The sequence below is a fragment of the Urocitellus parryii genome, chromosome 5, assembly GCF_045843805.1.
Source record: "Urocitellus parryii isolate mUroPar1 chromosome 5, mUroPar1.hap1, whole genome shotgun sequence".
Classification (NCBI taxonomy): Eukaryota; Metazoa; Chordata; class Mammalia; order Rodentia; family Sciuridae; genus Urocitellus; species Urocitellus parryii.
The window spans coordinates 60998592-61012960 of NC_135535.1; the positions used below are offsets into that span (position 1 = coordinate 60998592).

The 14369-nt window shown below is 31.8% G+C and overlaps 1 non-coding gene across 1 annotated transcript; it reads left to right on the top strand.

The window, feature by feature from the left end:
• Positions 1-13981: 13981 nt before the first annotated feature.
• Positions 13982-14084, top strand: LOC113178623 (U6 spliceosomal RNA). The gene has a single exon (XR_003300237.1). It is a non-coding gene; the product is annotated as a U6 spliceosomal RNA (small nuclear RNA).
• The last annotated feature ends 285 nt before the right edge of the window (positions 14085-14369 follow it).

Below are 14369 nucleotides of genomic sequence, written 5' to 3' on the forward strand. Positions count from 1 at the left end.
TCTTGATTGAATTTCTTGCCTTTTAGAAGTCTTGTTAAGACAGTTTGGGCCTAATTCGAAGTGATGAAGATTTGGGTCTACTTATTCCTCTATTAGGAAAAGGGTCTCTAGACTAATTCTTAGGTCCTTCATTGACTATGAGTTGAGTTTTTTGCATGGTAAGAGATAGAAGTTTATTTTCATTTTGCTGCATATGGATTTCTAGTTCTTATTACACCATCTGTTGAAGAGTCTATCTTTTCTCTAATGTATGTTTTTGGCACCTTTGTCTAGTATGAGGTAGCTGTATTTATGTGGGTTTATTTCTGTGTTTTCTATTTTTTGTACCATGGGTCTAAATGTCTATTTTGGTGCCAATACCATGACGTTTTTGTTATTATACCTTTTTAGTTTAAGTTCTGGTATTGTGATGCCTCCTGCTTCACTCTTCTTACAAAGGATTTTTGGCTATTCTGGGTCTCTTATTTTTCCAAATAAGTTTCATGATTGATTTTTCTATTTCTATAAAGAATGATGTTGGGATTTTAATTTGAATTGAATCTGTATAGCACTTTGGGTAGTATGAACATTTTAACCATATTAATTTTGTCTATCCAAGAGCCTGGAGGATCTTTCCATATTCTAAGGTCTTCTTCAACTTCTTTCTATGGTGTTCTGTAGTTTTTATTGTAGAGGTCTTTTCTTTTTGTTAAAATGATTTCCAAGTACCTTTTTTTTTTGAGACTATTGTGAATGGGATGGTTTCTGATTTCTCTTTCAGATAATTCATCACTGATGTATAGAAATGCATTTGATTTATAGGCATTGATTTTATATGCTGCTCCTTTGAATTTAATACATTATATCTGTGTTCTCTTTCACCTTCAAGCATTTTTTCATTTCCTTCTTGTTGTCTTTTGCAAATCCTTGTTCATTCAGTAGCATATTATGTAGTCTCTAGGTGTTAGAGCAGCTTTTCTTGTTTAATTTTATCATTGGTTTCTAATTTCATTTCATTATGATCTGATAGAATGAAGGGTAGTATATCTACTTTTTTGTATTAGCTAAAAACATGCTTTGTGGCTTAATATACGGTCTATTTTAGTGGAGGATCCATGTGCTGCTGAGAAGAAAGTATATTCATTCTTTGAAGGATAAAATATTCTATATATGTCAGTGAAGTCTAACTTATTGATGTATTATTGAATTCTATAGTTTCTTGGTTCAGCTTTTGTTTGGACAAGCTATCTCCTGGGAAAATAAGTATGTTAAAGTCACCTAAAATTATTGTGCTGTGGTCTATTTGACTCTTGAACTTGAGAGGAGTTTGTTTGACGAATGTAGATGCTCCATTGTTTGGGCATATTAATTTATTATTACGTGTCTTGTTGATGAATGGTTCTCTTAAGCAGTATGAAAGATCCTTTTTTATCCCTTTTGATTAATTTTGGCTTCAAGTCTACTTTATTTGATATAAGGATGGAAACCCAGCTTGTTTCTGCAGACGTGAGTGGTATGCTTTTTTTTTTTTTTCCAAATTTTCACCTCAGTCTGTGGATGTCTTTTCCTAAGAATCTCCTACAAACAAGCATATTATTCTTTTTTTTTAATGCAATCTGCCAGTCTGTGTATTTTGATTAGTGAGGTTAGGCCATTAACATTCAGGGTTTTTTTTTGAGACATGATTTGTATTCCCAGTCATTTTTGTTTATTTTTGGTATTTAACTTGCCTTGGTTTCTCCTTTGATTAGTTTTTCCTTTAGTGTAATACCTCCCTTTGCTGATTTTCATCATTGTTTTTCAATTCCTTTTCATGGAATATTTTGCCAAGGATATTTGTAGTACAGACTTTGAGTTGTAAATTCTTTTAACTTTGTCAACATGGAAGGTTTTTATTTTGTCATTAAATCTAAAGCTTAATTTTGCTGGATATAAGATTCTTAAAATCAGCATACTACAGTGATGCAGCCATATCAATGTTTATAGCAGCACAATTTACAATAGCCAGACTATGGAACCAACCTAGGTCTCCCTCAATAGATAAATGGATTAAAATATTTGGTATACAAACTCAATGGAATATTACTGGCTTTAAAGAAAAGTAAAATTATGATATTTGCCAGGAAATGGTTGGAGTTGGAGAATATCATTATAAGCAAAATAAGTCAATTCCACAAAACCAAAGGCTGAATGTTTTCTCTAATATGTGGATGCTAATTCACAATAAGGTGGGGGCATTAGGGAAGAATAGCATTAGCTTAGATTAGGTAGAGGAAAATGATGGGAGAGGAGAGGAGGGGATGTGGGGATAGGAAAGACAGTAGAATGAAACAAACATTATTACTGTGTGTATATATGTGATTACATGACCAATATGATTCTGAAACATGTGTACTCAGAAAAATGAGAAATTTTACACAACTACATATGGTATATCAAAGTGCATAAATGCATTCTACTGTTATGTATAACTAATTAAAATAATTTAAAAAATTTAAAATTAAAAAAAAGATTCTCTGTTGGCTTCCATTTTCTTTCAGAGCTTCATATATGTTTTTCCAGGATCTTCTAGTTTTCAGAGTCTGAGTTGAAAAATCTGCACATAATCTAATTGGTTTTCCTCTATATGTAATCTGATACTTTCTCTTCTGGCTTTTAATATTCTCTCCTTATTCTGTATGTTAGACATTTTCATTATAATGTGCCTTAGTGTGTATCTGTTGTGATTTTGTACATTTGGTGTCCTGCAAGCCTTCTGAATTTGGTTTTCCAATTAATTCTTCATGTTTGGAAACTTTCCTGATATTATTTCATTGAATAGATTGCTCATTGAATAGATTGCCCATTCCTTTGGTTTAGAGAGAGAGAGAAAAAAAAATCTTGAAGGAAGAAACAGGTATTGTTTTGGTTGGAGATCAGTATCGTTCCTGCTTCCTTTCTCATCCAATAGGTAGGGTCATTTGTTGTTAGCTGGTATCTCTACCCTCAGGATAGTGAAGGTAACCAGATTGTCACTGTGCAATGGAAGTGGCTATTGGGGAAAGGGGAGAGTTATACTCTGGGTACCTGAGAGCCAGAGTTCCAAACTGAGAGTTGCCCAAACTGAAGTTGGTGAACAAGGTGACCCAAGGTGGAGGCACATGCTTTCAGAGGTGGAGTATCAGGTTGTGGGGTAGCCAAGCAATGGTGTTGTTGGAAGATAACCTCCCAGAGGATCTTGGAGTGTGCAATGTGTGGCTGTCTGTTGACTTCAGAGCCTGTATGAAGTTCTCCTGTGCAGGCAGGCTACTGCATGTATGGGACTATCTTTGCTACTGCTGACTCTCAAGATGGTAGTGACTGTGGGAGCCCACATTGGTAGATGGGGATCCATATTGGAGTGGTAGCCTGAGATCCTACTCATAGAAAGCTGCCAGGTCTTGCGTGGGAGTGGTGTCCTGATTTCTCCTCTGGAGGGTGGCTGAAAGTTCTGCCCAGGTGGTGCTGGTGCTGATGGTCTCGCTCAGGTACCCTATAGTCCTGCGTGGGTGAGTAGTTGAGAGACCTACTTTGATGCTGAGGCCTAGAGCCCTGGAAGGGCACAGGACCATGATTCCTGCATGGGAGCAGGAATATCACTATCAGAGAAGCAATATTCTCATTACTTGAGTCCCATGTCACAGAATGACACAGAATGCTGCCTCCCGCTGGCCCACCATCTTGGATCTCTCCTGTCTTCTCATTTTGACTTGCAAGTTTTGCTTCAGTTTTTTAAGTTTTTGCATTGCTTAATGATAACTGAAGCAAAAAATCTCTGAACCAGTTCATATATAAGGTGAAGTGGCATTTTGTTGTTGTTGTCATTACATGAATATTAGTTTTACCTTTGAGTAACATTTTAATTGTTCATTTAATATGTATTTTCTTTGTGGGTTTGATAAAGCTAGTTTCATAAATGTGTTACTTTTTTCTAGTTTTCATTGATTACTTATAGTACATAGTATATGTTTTGAGGTATTTTAGGTGTTTTTTTCTTATCTCGCCTATTTAAAAGATAAAATGATGCATTATATTTCAAAGTTTCTTTATAATCAGATATATTTGTATTTCTCCTCTTGTCCTAGTATCTTTTAATACTACTGACTCATTACAGTAGGATTTATACATGTTTATATCTTATGGAGATTTTGATATATCATTAAGGAAATAATTTTTTCATCATTTTATATTTTACAAATACTTTAAAATTATATATTCTTTAAATAAATTGTTTATGCATCAAATGTCTAAAATAAAATATTAAAAACATATTGTAAGTATTTAGATGACATAGCTTTTTGAACTATTTATATTTTTAATAGTATACAGATAAAATGTATATTTAAGTAAACTGATGCTCCATGAATGTTTGTTAGTTAATTAAAAAAAAAACTATTTCAAATTGTCTTAATTTCTTACTGGACCACTATAACTATATAATAAAGGAAATAATTGTGACATTTGTACATACACATGATATAATCTGATGAATTTTATTCTCCACTACCTCCCTTTCCTTATCCATCACGCTGATCTCCTCTCTTTATTCTATTTGTTTCCCTTTTATTTTTCATGAGAGCTTCCACTCTTCTCTCCATTTTTTTCTCCCTACCTTTCATATATGAAAATAAGCAAACAAACCAAAACAACACTTGACTGAGTTTGGCTTATCTCACTTAGCATAATGTTCTCAAATTGCTCTCTTATTGCTAAAACTGTTGCAATTTTTCCATATATTTCTTACCATTTGTTTCTTTTGTGGGGAAATTTCTTACTTAATTTATTTGGCTGGGGCTGGGGATGTGGCTCAAGCAGTAGCGCACCCGCCTGGCATGCGTGCGGCCCAGGTTCTATCCTCAGCACCACATACAAACAAAGATGTTGTGTCCAACGAGAACTAAAAAATAAATATTAAAAAAAATAATAAAATAAATGCACCAAGGGATTTAAAAAAATTTTATTTGGCCATTTGTTGATTGCTGCTGTTTTTTTGTTTGTTTGTTTTTGTTTTTGATGTTAAGTTTTTTGAGTTCTTTATATATTACAGATATTCCACTGTCAGAGAGTAGATGGAACATATTTTATGTAGGGGTCCCATGCTCATATTTTCTTAGCTATGCAGAAGCTTTTTAACTTGATGCCATTTCATTATTTCATTATTGTTATTATTTCCTGAGCTTTAGATAATGAGGAAGTTATAGCCCATGGTTTCATGTTGGAGTGTTTTCCTTATTTTCTTCTAGAAACTGCAAACTTTCAGGTACTTGATCCATTTTGAGTTGATTTTTATTTATCTGCATATGGATATCCAGTTTGCCTGGCACCATTTGTTAAAATGGCTCTCTTTCTCCAGCCTAGGTTTTTGGTGCCTTTATCAAGGATCATATGGCTATATTTATGTGGGGTTGTCTTTGTGTTTTCTTTTTCATTGGTTTATGTGTCTGTTTTAATGCAAATACCTTGCTACTTTTGTTATTGCATTTCTGAATTATAATTTAAAATCAGAGAATGTGATGCCTCCAACATTGCTCTTTTTCTTACAATTGTTTTGGCTATTGTAGGTCTTTTATTTTTCCATATAAATTTTAGGACAGTTGTTTTGTAATTCTGGGAAAATGTTATTATATTTTGATGGGGATTGCATTGAATCTGTAGATCACTTTCAGTAATGTGGCCATTTTAGCATTAGTAAGCCTGTCTATAAATAGTAAGTCTTTTCATCTTCCAATATTGTCTTCAATATCTTTCATCAGCATTCTATAATTGTCATTGTAGAGATCTTTCAGTTCCTTAGATTTAATCATAGGCATTTTATTTTTATTATTTGAAGCTATTTGGAAAGGGATTATTTTCTGATTACTTTTTTAGTGAATTCATTATTGATTTTTGAATGTTGGTTTTCAATATGTTACTCTGCTAAATTTGTATATTAGTTCTAGAAGTCTTCTAATAGAGATTTTTGTACCTTCTAAGTATCAGATCATATCATCTACAAACCCTGAAATTTGACCTCTTCTTTTCCTAGTTATATCCTTTTCATTTCCTTTTTATGTTTAATTGATCTGGCTGAAATTTCACATACTATATAGAATAAGAGTGATGACAGTGGACACATTTGATTTATTCCTGATTTTATCGAAAGAGTTTTTAGTTTTACCCTGTTCAATATGATGTTGGCTTTGAGTTTGTCTATTTAGCCTTATGATGTTAAGGTAATTTTCTCTTATCTCTAAATTCTTCAATTTTGTTGTCATGAATAAGTGCTGAATTTTGTTGAAGGCTTTTGCAAAATCTATTGAGGTAATCAAGACACTTTTTATTTACTTCTGTTTATGTGGTGGATTACATTTATTGATTTGCATATATTGAACCATTCTTTCTTCCATGGCATGAAACTGTGATATTCAATAATCTTAATGATTTGTTGAATACAGTTTGCTGTTTATTAAGAAATTTTGCATCTATATTCATAAAAATATTAGTCTGTAGTTTTCTTTCCTTGAGGTGTCCTGATCTAGTTTAGGTATAAGGGTGATAACTAAAATTAATTTTGAAGTGTTCCATCCTTCTTTCTATTTCATGAAACAATTTTAGGAGGAATGACATTAATTATTCTTTAAAATAGAATTCACCAGAGAATCTATTTGGTTACAGGCTTTTCTTTGTTGAAGGCTTTTTAATTTCTCCTTCAATCACATAGCTTGTTCTTTTTTAGTTTTTTATAACTTTTTGGTTTATATCTTCTTGGTAATTCATATGCATATAGAAATTTATCCATTTCTTTCAGTTTTCTGATTTATTGAAGCACACATTTACAATACAGACCCTAGTTAGTCTCTCAATTTCCATAATGTCTATGGTGGTATGTCCTTTTACATCTCTACTTTTATTAATGTGGGTTATTAGTTTGTTTAAGGGTTTATCAATCTTGTTTGTCTTTTAAAGAACCAACTCTTCATTTTACTGATTTTTTGCATTTATTTTTATTCTATATTTTAATAATTTCAGCTTTGATACTGATTATTTTCCTTCTTCTACTTCTCTTGAAATTTTTTCCCTTGATTTTCTAAGACCTTGATATGCATCATTAGGTTATTGATTTATTTATTCTTTTCTTTATTTGGGATCTTTCTTATATATTTTATATAGGCAGTCATTGCAACTGAGCTTTCCTTGTAGAACCACCTTTACAGAGTGTCCCAGATATTTTGATATGTCACGCATGTGTTCTCTTTTTATTCTTGAATTTTTTTTAATTTATCACCTCATTTCTTCATTTTTATATACTTTCTGTCATTTTTCTGGTTTTTTTATAATTTCATTCCACTATTATCTGGTAAAATGCAAGGAATTGTATTGATTTCTTTTTTGTACTTTCTAAGACTTGCTTTGTGGTGTAAAATATGATTTATTTTGTAGAAGGTTTTCTGAACAGCTGAGAATAAAGTAAATTTGTGTGCTCTTGGATGAAGTACTCTGCAGATGTCTATTACTTTAATTTAATTAATAATATTGAGGGGAGCAAAGAGTTCTTTATTGATTTTATGATTGGTTGACCTATTTATTAGTGGGAAAGGGGCATTAAAAATCTCTCAGTATTATTGTATTGGCTTTTATCTGAGTTATTACACTTGTTATTAAACAAATCATGTTTGTTTATATAATTAGGTACACCAATGTTTTGAGCATAAATATTTACTATCATTATATCTTCTTGTTGGATTTTTTTCATTTTATAAAGTGACCATCTTTGTCTCTTATGATTAATTGGGGGTTTGATATCTGTTTTATTTTTGTCTTCATTTGCATGGAATGTTTCTTTCTGTTTTAGACAGATTTTCCTCTGCTGTGACCAAAAGACCTGAAAAAGAATTTTAAGAAGAAAAGTTTATTTGGGGGCTCATGTTTTCAGAGGCCACAGACAGCTGGTTCCATTCCTTGCTGCACAAGGACAAAAGAGTGTGGTGGAAAAGTGGCTCAGGATAGCATACCAGTAAGGAGAGAGAGAGAGAGAGAGAGAGAGAGAGAGAGAGAGAGAGAGAGAGAGAGAGAGAGAGCTTCACTCAAGAAGAACAAAAGTTATAACCCAGGGACTACCTCCTCTGTCTTCCTCATATCTGCCTACTGTTACCACCAAGTTAACATTTATCAGGGCATTAATACACTGATTGGGTTAAGGCTCTCATAACCCAATCTTTTCATGTCTAAAACCTTCTTCAGTGTCTCACACATGAGCCTTTGGGAACACCTGGTATCTAAAGCATAACGCCATTCTTTTCACCTTCAGTCTGTGGCTACTTTTGCCTGCAAGATGAATCTTTTGTAAACAACATATATTTAGATCTTGTTTTTTAATCAATTATGCCAATCTATAAATTTTAATTGGATAGTTGAGATAATTTATATTTAGTGTTATTACAGAGAGAGGTTTATGAATTCCTTAGCTATTGCTTAGCTATTCTTCTAAGAAGATTCATATATTCTTGAGCTCTGGAGTTTGTTTTTAACTTCTTTTATGTGTATTTTTAAAATATTTCTGTAGTGCTACCTTAATATTTATGTAATCTTTTAGTTTATTCTTCTCTTGGAAGGTTTTCAAGAAACGAAAAATGTTTCTTTTGATTTTGAAGTATATCTTTGCTCAATATGAAAATCTTGTTTTATAGTTATTTTATTTAGTTACTTGTTTGTACTTACTTAATAACTTTTATGTTTTGGAACACATAGTTCAACCCCTCATGGATGAGGGAGGGAGAAATAAAATTCTGAATGAGTTACCTCTAAATGTTACATGATATTTTTCTCCTGAGACTTCAAAAATTCTTTTTTTTTTACATATTAAACATTTTTATAATACAAAGTGTCATGGAAAAATTATTTTGACCTTCTGTATCCAGGGTTCTGAATGTGTCTTTCATCTGGACATCTATCTCATTCCAAAGTTTAAAAAAAATTGTATTAACCAAATAGTTTATCCATAACCTGATCCTGTATCTCAGATCCCTGTTTGATTCCAATAGTTCTTAAATTTGATCTGTTAATGATTTCTGTGAGCTCTTGTATATTCTGTTCATGGTTACTTATTTTCTTAATAAAGTCTGAATATTTTATGCCAGCCATATTGTCTTCTAGTTCTAAGATTCTGTCTTCTACTTGATCCACTCTATTGAAAAAGCTTCACCAGAATATTTATTGATTTTTTCTGCCTTTTATTTTCAAGATTTTAGTTTGATTATTTTTGAAGTGTTTATCTCTTTATTGAATTCTCATTATATCCTATATTAACTTCACTAATTTCCTCAGTCGTTTTTCAGTTCTCTTGAAATTCATTGGCTTTTTAAATAATCATTCTTTTGATTTATTTATATGGTATATCATCAGTATGTTGGGAGTTACTTACTAAGAAAGTATGAACTTTAGAAGGTATCAATTACCTTGTTTTTTCATTCTTTTTGTGGTTCTGAAGACTTGTGCATTTGTTAGGATGTTTTTTCTTTCTCATTTTTATGTGAGAGCATTTTTAGGGCACATCTTTCTCCTGGAAAAGTACCTTGGGTTATTATGTTATGAATAGTGAATATATTTCCAGTATATACATAGTTTAGTATCCCTGCTAGTTTTTTGGTGCTTATTAATATGTATTATTTCACAGCTTGAGGATTCCACTTTTTAAATCTCTCAAGAGTGGGGTTCCTCTATTATGGCTGGCAGTTGTATTCTATATAATCAATGTATATGGGATATACCTTCTGTTGTGGAATTTTAGACTGCAAAAGTCTATATTCTCTAAAAGGGTTAGATAGAAACTCCTGCTAGGTATAGTGTCCAAAATCTTTCTGTAATTTCTTGTTGTTGATAGGAACACAATTCCGTGAGTTGAACCTATGTCTCCCTTTAGCCATTCTTACTGAGGTCTTGCCATTGGTTTGGGGGTTTTGTACCCTTATTCTTTGTGTTGAAGTATTGCTGAAGTTTGAACATGGTTATGTTGTGCGTACAGCAAGAGGCACTGTATCTGGACTGGGTTGAAGTGTACCTCCTCAGCAGAGTGTGTACCATGTAAACTTATCATCAAACCACATCCCCAGTCCCATATAAAAGAGGGAGATAAACAATTGCAATGAACAATATATATAAACAATATATAGCATTAGAGCAAATACTGCTTGCCTATTATGACCTATACTAATAATCACAAAAACAGGAATGGCAGGTTTAGAAATTAATAGCAGGTAGAACAACAAATATTTTGGAACTAAATAGAGTACTAATGTAAATAAGTTTTCAGCAACCTACACAATATAAATAACAAAAACAACATGAATAGTGAGTCAGAAATTTAATAAACTAAATAGTTTGAAGAGATGGTAAAAATACAATTAGTTAAGAGAAAAGAATATGGGGGTAGAGATTAGAATATGGAAAAGTTGAAATGAGAAAAAGCAAGAAAGGGAGCACCTACCTGAAAGTATAGAGAAGAAGAAAAAGTAAAATAACAATAAAAAGTATATTTGTGTATAATAGAGAGAGAGAGAGAGAGAGAGAGAGAGAGAGAGAGAGAGAGAAAGAGATTTTGACTATTGGAGACAAAAGAAAAGAACAAACTAAACCAAACCAAAGTAAAAGAAAAAGAAAAACAGAAAACTCACCAGCCAACAGGGAACAAAACAAAATAGCAAAAGGATAACAAAAAGAAAAAGATGAAACTAAAAAAGAAATGAAAATGTATGTTTTTACTTTCGCATAAACCCAATCTGCAAATGCAATGATAATAACTAAAAAATTCTTAATAAAAAGTGAAAGAACTATGTACCCTGAGGTGGCCAAAATTATAGACACAAAGATATATTCATTATATATGCCATGCTGCTCTTTTTTTTTTCACGTTTTATTGGATTGTGCATCCTTTGGAGATGACAAGAGCTGGGGGTTACTTAACATTTCTTCGTTTTGTGTCCTGGGACCAAAGGTTGAAGTGGTCTGGGACCAAAGCTGGTTGAAATGGCTTTTAGCTTCCCTGCTCACCAGTGAAAGGTAAGATAGAATGGGAAGTAGCATCTATTGAAACTTTTTTTTTTTTTCTAGAAAGACTAGATCCATGCACTCCCAGGGTAGGGTTGATACAGAGTTCTAAATGGGAAGTTCCTATGGTTGGGGTCTAGCTCTGATTGCAACTTTGAAAATTTGTTGGGTGATACCTATTTTGAAGAGATAATATCAACACATCCTTAAGGCCAGATAAATGCAGCTATCTGATGGGCACCTAAATTTTGCCCCCGCTCCAAGAATTCTATTTATTAGCAGGATAATCAGCTTTCTTGGGTATAGGTGATATAGCAGGTATTGTGCATTATGATAAAAGAGAATTTTACAACTTGTAACTCTTGAGTCATTTGTAAGTCCAGAAGAATAAATTTTCCAATTGATGTTTTATTTGGCATGGCCATGCTCTGAATTCTGATACATCTACAGGTAAAAAGAAAAATTAATGTCAATTTATAATACGTACATAAGAGCACCAAATACACTTTCGATGCTCTTATTATTCAACAGGAAATGGTAAAACAGCTGTTCATCAGAAGAGAAAGCTTATATCAGAATGTGTTAGGGAAGGATAGGATTAATTTGTGTCCAGTTACTATAAAAGTATGTTTTAACCTCAGTTTTAATAATTCTCTCTCATATGTTTTTGGTTAATTAGTGAATACACAAAATGCAGTTTTTTAAAAAAATAGTTATAAAAATGGTAATAATGATAACAGTTTGGCTTTATTGTGCTTGAGAAAGATGAAACAAGTTGTCAAAACAAATAGAAATTTTGAAAAGTTAGTGACCATAAAATAAAAATCCTAAATCTGTCGTTGGAAAATACTGTTTAGCCTTAAGTCAATTTTTAAAAAGTGATTTTTTTGTTCTACATTCACAGAAAAAAAAATCAAACAAAATTTTATATTTGGGGGAAATTCAGTGAAATCTTTCTTCTTGTGCCATGATGATAAATTAACCCTTTTAGCTCTTCTCTGACTGATGTTGATTCAAGTTTATACAATTTTCTTGGGCAAAAATAGCTCCCAAGGGCTATCTCATATATCATGGAAGACAGAGTGAAATACACCTTCCTAGGGTCAGGAATTTGTTGGAAAAGCTGACCACTGTGTGAGCTCCATGAAAGCAGTAGTTGAAGGTTAAGGCAGAATTGAAAGAAGCCTGACTTAGCATTAAGGAGTCCCCCATCTTTGACTCAGGTCACAAGACCAGAAGAGTTCTATGAATTTTTTTTTTTTTTTTTGCTTCAGATGTTTAAAAACATTCTTACGAGTCACTGTCTGAGTACTGACATAGGAAAATAGAGGCCATTGTGATTATGCACAATAATGGAAAAAGTCTCATAAAAAATTACTTTGGTAAAGTCTCTAAATCAGTATGACTACAGTCCTCAACAAACAACAGCTGTAGAATTGGCAAGGAAAAAGAATTTGATTCCCAGAGTAACCACATTATATTATTCAAAATGTCCAGTTTAAAAAATTAAAAATTAATAAAAAAGAGTGACAAGACTTGCACAAAAATTAGAATGTATGGACTAGTCACTGGGGTTTGGCAGTAGGAAGATACAAGAAAGAAATTGCCAGGAAAAGATCCTCAGAAGGTGCAGACATTGGAAATACTAGATGGTGATTTCATATCCATTGTTATTAAAGAGCTGAATGTAACTATGGACAAATAAAAAATCCACAAGAATGTTGAATAAATAAAAAATATCAACAAAGTGACAAAGAATATGACAGCAAGTTAAGTAGAAATTTAAATTTGCAAAGCATAATAGCTAAAATAAAGAATTTTTAAAAATATTTATTTTTTAGTTGTAGTTGGACACAATGCCTTCATTTTATTATTTATTTATTTTTAATGTTTCCTTTTTAATTTTAGGTGGACACAATATCTTTATTTTATTTTTATATGGTGTTGAGGATTGAACCCAGGGTTCCGCATATGCAATGTGAGCACTCTACCCACAACCTCAGCCCTAAATTAAAGAATTTTAAAGGACTTCACCAGCAGATTTTAGTGCCCAAGAGTAGTGCCCAAGAGAAAGCAGGAAAAATCCTGAATATTGGAAAAATGATATTATATAGTTAGAGGAGATACAGAAAAAAAAAGATTAAAAGTATCTGAGTCTATAGTACTTGCAGTGTATAAATATACATTTTGGGAAGCCAGAGGATGAAATGAAAGGATAACAGAATATTTGGAGTAATAATGATTAAATTTCCCCAATTTGATGAAAGACATGGATTTAAATATTCAAGAGGTTCAATAAACTTCAGTTAGGATAAACTAAAGAAACTACAAAGAGATACATTAAATTCTGATGTCTAGAGCAACCCAATTTCTGGTTTTCAATACAGCAGCACTTATATATAAATGTATTTTCTTATAATTTCACTTTGGAAAGGTTTAGATTGATTTCCAATTATTTCCTTTTTTGACTTTTAGAATAATCATTTTCAGATAAATTTTGAATAAGATTATAAAATTTTGCTTAATTTATTTTTAATGTCTACAACTACCTTCTATGTATGTATGTATATATATATATATACATATATATATATATATATATGTATATATATATATTATTTATGTGTGGTAGTATAAGGTTATCATTTATCATTTAATTTAACATTTACAAGCTTTGTTCACATTTCTCATTTTCTCTTTTGTGTTTTTGCTCGCATATTATAATCTTATAGAATGTCTTATTTCATTTATTTATGAAGCATTTGCTACAATATGAAATTCATAGACAAAATAATAATAGAATTATAATTTTGTGTTGGTATTATATATGTACACACACACACACATATATATATATATATATATATATATATATATATATGTGGTTGTTATCTATAGGTTAAAAAAAAACATTGGAAACAGTTATTTAGAACAATATGTCATAAAAGAAAGATGGGAGGATGTACACTCCACACCACATTTACTAAAATTTAATGACACAGAGAAGTTTAGTATAGCCCTTGTGAAAGTATGACATGCAATTTCATAAAGTGTTTAACCTTTTCATAAATAATTAAAAATGGCAGTAAATGATGATAATTTTTATTAAAACATTGAGTGTCAATGGTCTCAACTCTTCAATTAAAAGACAGACTGGCAGATTGGATTAAAACAAGTCTTAATTATCAGGTGTTCATAATAAATTCACATCACAGGAAAAGGTAGCCATAGGTTGAAATTGGAGGAGTGGAAAAAGATATGCCATGAAATGGAAAATGAAAGCAAGTAAGAGTAACTACCATCATAGCTGTAAAATCAGACATCAAGACAAAGTTAGAAGAGACAAGAAA